Here is a 9075-nt window from a genome sequence, read left to right as displayed (position 1 = left end):
CCGTTTCTCAGTCCAGTGCTCCTTCAAGCTTTTCCAGCAGGTGCTACAAGCTGGGTGGAGAGGTCGGTGCCGGGAGAACGTTTCCCGTGGATCCTCTCGTCCATACAGCTCTGGTGGACATCCACGAACCGTCATCTTTCCCAAGCACCAGAACAGGTTCGGTGTGAGTTCCATTAACAGCCTCTGTCACGCGCTGCAGAACCTCAGCCAGCTCTCCAGAGTCTGCTCTGTTTCCATGCTGGGCTGGACCGGAACCCCTGCTTCATTTATTTGTTTTCTTGTTCTTTTAGTTGTTCATTTGTTTAACAGCTTAACTGAGGTATTACTTACATTCATTATATTCACCCCTTTAAGTGTAGGAAGAGTTGTGCACTAATCACCACTAATTCCAGAACGTTTTCATCATCCCAGAAGGAAACCCTGTCCCAGGAAAGCAGTCGCTCCCCACAGCCCTGGCAGCCACTCACCTACTTTGTCTCTGTAGATTTGATAATTCTGGGCTTTCCACATGAATGGAGTCTTACGATATGGGGCTTTTGTGACTGAATTCTTTAATTTAGTATAACGTTGGCAAGGCTCATCCATGGTGTGGCCTGTGTCAGCGCTTTGCTCCTTTTTATTGCCAAATATTCCACTGCGTTTACGCACTCACCGCTGTTGGACGTTTGGGAGGTTTCCACTCCTCAGCCACTGTGAATAAAGCTGCCGTGAATGTTCACGCTCACGTCTACTGTGCAGGTGTAGGTTTTCATTTCACCTAGGCATGGATTTGCTGGGTCTCATGGTAACTCTGTGTTTAACATTTTGTGAAACTGCCAAATTGTCTTCCGAGGTGGCTGCACCATTTTCTATCCCCACCAGCAGTGTCTGAGGTGGGCCTCCTGCTTTTTAAGCTGTCGGCTCTGGTTTGCTGGCCTCTGGGGACAGGTGAGCATGTCTCTGCCGTGGTGCTTCTCCCTTCGGGGATGAGAGCTGCTTCTCTGCCTAGATGAGCGCCTCAGACCCAGGCGTCCGCTCTCCCACCAGCAGTCGCCCAAGGGGCAAATGTTCATGCTCAGGTGAGCAGGGCAGATGGAGGCTTCTTTATGATGGACCTTTGCAAGAGGACTGGGGATCCTCTCCTGGGAAGAGCTGCTTCGGGGTTGCCGCCCGCACAGCCTGCCTTTTACTCCAGCCAGTCGCGTAAGTACAAAAGAGCAGTAGCTATGCAGCCCAAATCCCCAGACCTGACAATTCCACTTTTACGGTCCTGTCGTTACCATCCCTACCCGGATGCTTGTCAGGCCACGCCCACTAACTTCTGAATAGAAAAATGACACTATGTAGCTAAAAGCTTGAAGTGGGTTGTTCTAGTTTGCTGATGCTGCCAGAATTCAAAACACCAGAGATGGATGGGCTTTTATAAAGGGGGTTTATTTGGTTACAAAGTTACAGTCTTAAGGCCATAAAGTGTCCAAGGTAAGGCATCAGCAATCGGGTACCTTCACTGGAGGATGGCCAATGGTGTCTGGGAAACCTCTGTTAGCCGAGAAGGCACATGGCTGGCGTCTGCTCCAGAGTTCTAGTTTCAAAATGGTTTTCTCCTAGGACATTCCTCTCTAGGCTGCAGTTCCTCAAAAATGTCACTCTTAGTTGCTCTTGGAGTGTTTGTCCTCTTTTAGCTTCTCCAGAGCAAGAGTCTGTTTTCAATGGCCATCTTCAAACTGTCTCTCATCTGCAGCTCCTCTCTCAGCTCCTGTCCATACTTTAAAGGTCCTTCTTGGCTGTAGCAAGCTCGCTTCTTCTGTCTGAGCTTATATAGTGCTCTAGTAAAGTAATCAAGGCCCATGCTGAATGGGTGGGGCCACACCTCCATGGAAACCATCCAGAGTCATCACCCACAGTTGGGTGGGGTGCATCCCCATGGAAACACTCCAAGAATTACAGTCTAATCAACACTGATATGTCTGCCCACACAAGATTACATCAAAGATAATGGCATTTTGGGGGACATAATACATTCAAACTGGCACATTCCTCCCCCTGGACCCCAAAATGATGTGATCTTTCCATATACAAAATACATTCATCCCACAACAATATCACAGAAACTTAAATCATTTAGTGACAATAGTTAAGTACAAGATCCCATCTAAATCAGTTACAAGCATGGTCTGTCCAAAAGCATAATTCCCCTCTAGCTGTGGACCTGTGAAATTTGGAACAGGTTATGTACTTACAATATACAAAGGAGGGACAGTCATAGGATAAACATTCCCAATGCCATAAGGAGAAACAGTAAGGAAAGCAGGGTTTAAGAGAGCAGAACAGTTCCTAAAACCTTTAGGGCAAACTCCATTGGATTTCAAAGTCTTGAGATTCATTTACAGAACAATGTTGCATCTTTGAGGCTTGAGAGAGTGGGAGTCTAACCCTTCCTAAGGGTCTTTGAATCTAATCAGAGTAGAAAACAAATTGTAAAAGCCCATTTTAATGTTCAGAGATAGATTGTGGTGATGAACGCATAACTATGTTATCATACTGTGGACAGTGGATTGCATATCATGGATGATTGTATGATGTGTGAATGTATTTAAATAAAAATTATTTAAAAAAAAAAAAAAATAATAAAAAATAAAAAAAAAAAAAAAAAAAAAAAAGCCCATTTTAAGATTCTGCTTCTCAAGAACCACTCTCAGTACCAAGTTGTATTAGTTAGGGCTCTCTAGGGAAACACAATCAATGAGAGATATCTATGAATATAAGATTTATAAAAATGTCTCATGCAACTGTGGGTATGCATGAATCCAAATTCTGTAGGGCGGTCAGCAAACTGGCAACTCCAATGAAGATGTTTGATGAACTCCTCAGGAAACGAACTGACAACTTCAACGAACTCCTCAGGAAACGCTTCAGTGGTCTGCCAAAGAAGTGAGGGTCCTCTATCTGTCCCACTTAAAAGTCTTCAACTGATTGATTGGATTAAATCCAGCCAACTGCATTCTCTCATTGTGGAAGACACGCCCTTCATTGAGTCATCAGTCACAGCTGCAGCCAACTGACTGATGATTTAATAAATCAGCCTGTTGGTTTATTAACCAGACACAAATGTCCTCATAGCAATGGTTAGGCCAGTGCTCGCTTGACAGACAGCTGGGTACCATCACCTGGCCAAGTTGACACACGAACCTAACCATCACATGGGTGCTCAAAGGAAAAATAACAGCAGTTGGACTTTGTCATTTTTGAGTGTGTGATAGGCACTGTGCTGGGAGTTTACATGTTCAATTTTTGCAGCAACACTCTGGAGCACATTCTACAATTATCCGCATTCCATAGGCAGGAAAACAAGGATGAGGACAGTGAAGTAACATGCCCACCATCCCAGAAGAGTGAGATGCAAACCCAGTTTAGGAGAATGTATTACTTGAGCACCGTATTATGTGTCCTCTTCAAATATTCACTGAGTAAATAAACGAGCCGTCCCTGGCCATCCCTGGCCAGATGAAGGTGTTTCAGGCTGGACTCTCTAGGAAGCAGATGCTGAGACAAAGTTTAAGGACTCAAAAGGTTTATCAGGGTTAATGCCTACAAGAGGAAAAGCAAAGGGAGCTGGGTCGAACTGGGAGCTGTCAGGCCCCAGTGCAGACCTGACAGTCTGCCACCCAGCGGGGAACTCGGGAGGAATGTCTGCTAGAGTCCCATGTTGGGAAGAAATTAGCCAAGCCCTCGCACCACTGCCTTGCTTAGTCACTGGAGCCACCAGAGGAGAGCATGACTCAGCTCGAATCTGAGGTGGACCCTTGAGGGTCTGGCAGCTAGAGGCAGTCAGCTGACCCCACTTCACACAGTTGGGCAGTGTCATGGTTCATCTTATGTGCCCACTTTGGTATGCTACAGTACAGTTACTTAATTCAACACTAAGTATTGCTGTGACAGCATTTCATAGATGTGGTTAACATCTATGGTCAGTTGACTGAGTACTTAGGTCATTGATCCATTTTGAATTATTTTTTTTATATGGGGTGAGGTAAGGGTCCAACATCATTCTTTTGCATATGGAGATCCAGTTTTCCTAGTGCCAATTGTTGAAGAGACTATTCTTTCCCGATTGTGTGGACTTGACTCCCTTGTTGAAAATCAAAGATATGGTCCTTACACCAATATCATACTGTTTTGATTACTGTAGCTTTGTAGTAAGTTTTGCTATCTGGAAGGGTTTGTCCTCCAGCCTTCTGCATTTGCAAGATTACTTTGGCTATCCAGTGTCCTTTGCCATTCTATAGGAATTTGAGGCTCAGCTTTTCCATGTCTGTAAAAAAGGCAGTTGGAATTTTGATAGCGATTGCATGGAATTTTGATAGATAGCTTTGGGTAGATTGATATCCTAACAATATTAAGGCTTCCAATTCCTGAACAAGAATGTCTTTGCCATTTTTTTAAGGTCCTCCTTAGCTTCTTTCAGCAATGTTTAGTTGCTTTTAGTGACTAAGTCTTTTACCTCCTTAGTTAAATTTATTCCAAGGTATTTTATTCTTGTAGATGCTATTGTAAATGGAATTTTCTTAATTTCCTCTTCAGATGGTTAATTACTGGTGTATAGAAACACAACTAACTTTTGCCTGTTGATCATGTACCCTGCAACTCTAATGAATTTGTTTATTAGCTCTTGTAGCTTTCTTGTGGGTTCCTTAGAATTTTCTGTATATAGGATCATGTCATCCTCAAACAGGGAAAGTTTTACTTCTTCCTTTTCTATGTGTATGCCTTTTATTTCTTTTTCTTGCCTAATTGCTTAGGCTAGAACCTCCAGTACCATGTTGAATAGCAGTGTTGAAAATGGGCATCCTTGCTTGTTCCTGATCTTATGGAGAACACTTTCATTCTTTTCTTTTATCATGTTGAGGAAGTTCCCTTCTATTCCTAGTTTTCTGAGTGTTTTACAGTTTGTATAAATGAAAAGGGTGAAAAGGTGTTGGATTTTGTCAGATTTTTTTCTGCATCAATTGACATGATTATGTGTTGTTGTTTTCCTTCATTCTATTAGTGTGATATATTACAGTGATTGTTTTATGTATTTTGAACCACCACTTGGTTATGGTGTATAATCCTTTTAATATACTGTTGGATTTAGTTTGCTAGTATTTTGTTGAGAGATTTCTGCATCTATATTCATAGGGGAAATTGGCCCATAATTTTATTTTCTTGTGCTGTTTTTATCTGGCTTTGTTATCAGGGTAATGCTGGCCTCATTGGATAAGTTAGGAAATGTCCCCTCCTCTATTTTTTGGAAGAGTTTGAGAAGGATTAGTGTTAATTCTTCTTTAAATGTTTGATAGAATTCACCAGTGAAGCCATCTGGTACTGGACTTTTTATGTTGGAGGTTTTTGATTAAAGAATTGATCTCTTCACTTGTTATAAGTCTGTCAAGATTTTCTATTTCTTGAGTCAGTTTAAATAATCTGCATGTTTCTAGGAATTTTCCATTTTGTCTAGGTTACCTAATTTGTTGGCATACAATCGTGCCAAGTATTCTCTTATGATCCTTTTTATTTCTGTAGGGTTGGTGGTAATGACTCCACTTTCATTTCTAATTTTAGTTATTTGTGTCCTCTTATTTTCTTTGTCAATCTAGCTAAAAGTTTGTCAACTTTATTGATCTTTTCAAATAACCAACCTTTGGTTTTATCTATTCTCTCTATTGTTTTTCTATTCTCTGTTTCATTTGTCTCAGCTCTACTCTTTATTTCCTTCTTTCTTCTCACTTTGGGTTTAGTTTGCTCTTCTTTTTCTAGTTCCTCAGGTGGGCAGCTAAGTTATTAATTTGGGATATTTTTTCCTTGATAATGTAGGCATTTACAACCATTAAGTTTCCCTCTGATCCCTGCCTTCACTGCATTCCATGAAGTTTTGGTATATTGTGATTTTTGTTTTCATTCGTATGTAAGTACTTGCTAATTTCCCCTATGACTTCTTCTTTAATTGGTTGTTTAAGAGTGTGTTGTTTAATTTTCACATATTTGTAAAATTCCAGTTTTCTTTCTGTTCTTATTTGTGGCTTCATTCCATTGTGGTTGAAAAAGATATTTTGTATGATTTTGATCTTTTAAAATTAATTAAGATTTGATTTTGGCCTGACACATGGTCTAGCTGGAGAAGAACGTGTTCCACTCTTGTTGGGTGGAGTCTTTGGTCCCTGCCTGTCAGGCCTAATTGATTTAGAGTAGCCATCCTTGACCTTCAGCCACGCTGGCTATGAAATCTGGGTTCCAACCTCAGCTTTTTCTGCTCTTCCACTGCCTGAGATGAAGGCTTCCAGAAAACCAATAAAGAGACTAGCTGACTCTCCCACCTAGTTTTCAACTGTTTGTGCATTGTCCTTAGCTTGTCATTATCATCTTTAAGTCAATATAGCTTAGTTAACAACCCCCAATTCCCAGTAGCCTCCCATGCATTTCAAAAGTTCCCCTCTGCCAGCCACTTCTCCAGGCTCTATCTCTGCAGCCTCCAATGGGGCAGGGGCTGCATTACAGGCCAGATGGTGAGTGAGCCATCCAGGAACTGGTTCCCAAACCTGTCTTACTGCCTGCTTTCTTGGAACACTTCAGTCCTAAGACCAACTCATTGGGTTCCCTGGGAAGGAGATACTGAAGTGGAGTTGGGAAGTCACACCTTTGAGAGGAAAGAGGGAGGGAGTGGGACTGGGGTGGGGGGTGGGGGGTGTAGAAGGGGCACTTCCCAAATCTGGGTTTGTTGCTCGGCACAGCCAATAGAAGTCACACTGAACCAGGCTGAAGAGGAAAAGAGGGTTTATTTACACTCGTGGGAGGACAGGGGGAAGCTTTCCCAAATCTGTCTCCCTGAAGCATTTCTTCAATTGGTTTTTATTCAGGTTCAGAGACCTGAAGAGAGATAATCATTTAATTAACATGAAACAACAGTGATAGACAAAAGGCTTATCTATTTCTGGGGAGATTTGGTAATCTCCCAGTGATTCTTTTTTTTTTTTTTTTTTTTTTTTTGAAGCAACTACAGAAAGCTTTTATTTGTTCAAAGTAACCAGTGATACGATGCAAAAGCAAAACAAAAACCAATACCCCCCCAAAACCTAACAATACCCCCAAAAAACCTAACAACTCCCCCAATAATACTACTTCAAAACAAACATATCAAACTTGATTTCCATTAGAACATAGTTATTCTTCACACTAATAAATAAAAAAACCAAGATCCAGATTTTATATATATAAATATATATAAAAAGCAATGCAAAACAATTATTGAGCTTCATCTTCTGGACAAGAATGCCAAGTTAGTCTCTCTTCATAAAAAGCAATTACAATTTGAGGGCACTTCATGTTTGCCTCTTTTGCCAGCACCAAGTCGGCCTCATCTGAATCTTTCCATTCATGAGAAACATTAATTCTCCACTGCTGTCTGTGGCAGCAATGATGCGTTCAGGATCAGCCCTCTAGCAAAGCCTCTTGGTTTGTCAGCAGCATCTGTTTTCTTCTTTGATTTGCTGTCACCAGACTCACTGTCAGATAAAGATTTTCTTTTGGTACCATCTTTTTCTTTACCAGCTTTTTGAGAATTAAGGAATGTTTCAATTAACTCTGGGCAATCTAAATTTTCTTCAGGCTCCCAAGTATTGTCAGCATCTGCAAATCCCTTCCACTTCAGGAAATACTCCACCTTCCCATTTACTACACGTCGATCCAGTACTTTTTCCACCACAAATTCTTCAGGCTCTGCCTCTTCAGCTTTTCTACTCTTTCCATTTTGCTTCTTTCCCATTTTTTTGCAATGTAGTTTTATTGGTGCCCATTTTTTATTGCAGACTTGAAGAGCTGTTATTCACTGCTTCCGAGCTACTCTGAGTCCCGGGTCTCCCCCAGTGATTCTTTAATTGGCTAAACCCATTAGAGACAAAGAGAGTTAATTATTTTAGTTAACATGTAACCAGGATTGAAGACTTCAGTAATTTAGTTATTTCCTGTTTTCTTCAGGAACTAGGGGACACCTGGGGAAGGTGCCTCTAGGTGTCTAGGGAAATAGATGAAAAGGCTTTATTCATGTCTGGGTATGGACTTTTCATTCACTTACTGCTTTAGACTTTACATTTACCTATAGCTCCTTTGTGAGAATAAGAGCTTCTATTATAGCCTGTTTCCAGCTTTAAAGGTTACATTATAAGGCTACTTTACAACTTCCTGCTGGCTTACAGTTTTAAGATATTTAAAAAGTCACTGTAGAGAGAGGCTCTGAGATGGCAGCAGAGAGAGGAGTGGAAGCTAGTTAGTCCCCCTGGAACAACCAGGAACAACTTGTAAATAATCCGGAATAACTGCGGGGGGGGGCGGGGGGGGAGACAAACATGACTGTCCACTCATCATACACGAGCCTGAATTGGGAGGAATGCCCAAGATTGCAGCATAAAACCTGTAAGTAAAAACTGCAGATCCAAGCCAGGAGCCCCCTCCCCCCATGGCCCGAGCTGCAAAACTTGTGGTGCTAGAGAGCAGCTCTCTCCGAGCAAGTGAAGACAGCCCAGCTGAGCTCCAACTGGGGTTTTAATTAACAAGCATGGACTGCTAGATACAAGCTACAAATCCCCAACAAGCAGACAGAGGCTTTTGGTGATGACCGACCTTGGAGAGCCAGAGGGTGGCCATGGACTGGCCCTGAAGGGGGCTTTCTGTCCCTGTTTTGGCTCAGTGCAGAAAGCCTCAGCCATTTTCAGTTCCCAGTGCTCTGACCCAGACAAGGGTAGAGATAGCACAGGCAGACAGAGACCACTGAAATGCTAATGACCTCTCCCTAGGGAATTTATCTTCCCTAAGAGGAAAGAGGTGGGGCCCAGCTCTACTACCCCCCTTCAAATCTGAACCAGACCCCAGAGCCTGGGGAAAAACAGCCACAGGCCACACCTCCTTACACCAGTCTGGAGTAACAGGCTGATAGGCGCCGCCTCCTGGGCAGAAAAGCACAGTGACTCAAGGCCTCACAGGATGCATCAATCTTCTAAGACACACCCTCAGGGAGACATGATACTATTGCTTCCTTCTGAGACCTGAGCCTGTTCTGGTCTGGGA

The 9075-nt window shown here is 42.4% G+C and overlaps 1 pseudogene; it reads right to left on the bottom strand.

Moving 5' to 3' along the window:
- Window positions 1-7210: 7210 nt before the first annotated feature.
- LOC119515936 lies at window positions 7211-7777 on the bottom strand (annotated as a pseudogene).
- Between the last annotated feature and the right edge of the window lie 1298 nt (window positions 7778-9075).

This window comes from Choloepus didactylus, chromosome 19 (assembly GCF_015220235.1).
Source record: "Choloepus didactylus isolate mChoDid1 chromosome 19, mChoDid1.pri, whole genome shotgun sequence".
In the NCBI taxonomy this organism is placed as follows: domain Eukaryota; kingdom Metazoa; phylum Chordata; class Mammalia; order Pilosa; family Megalonychidae; genus Choloepus; species Choloepus didactylus.
Note: the sequence above shows the minus strand (reverse complement) of the source record. Positions and strands in the feature narration are given on the sequence as shown.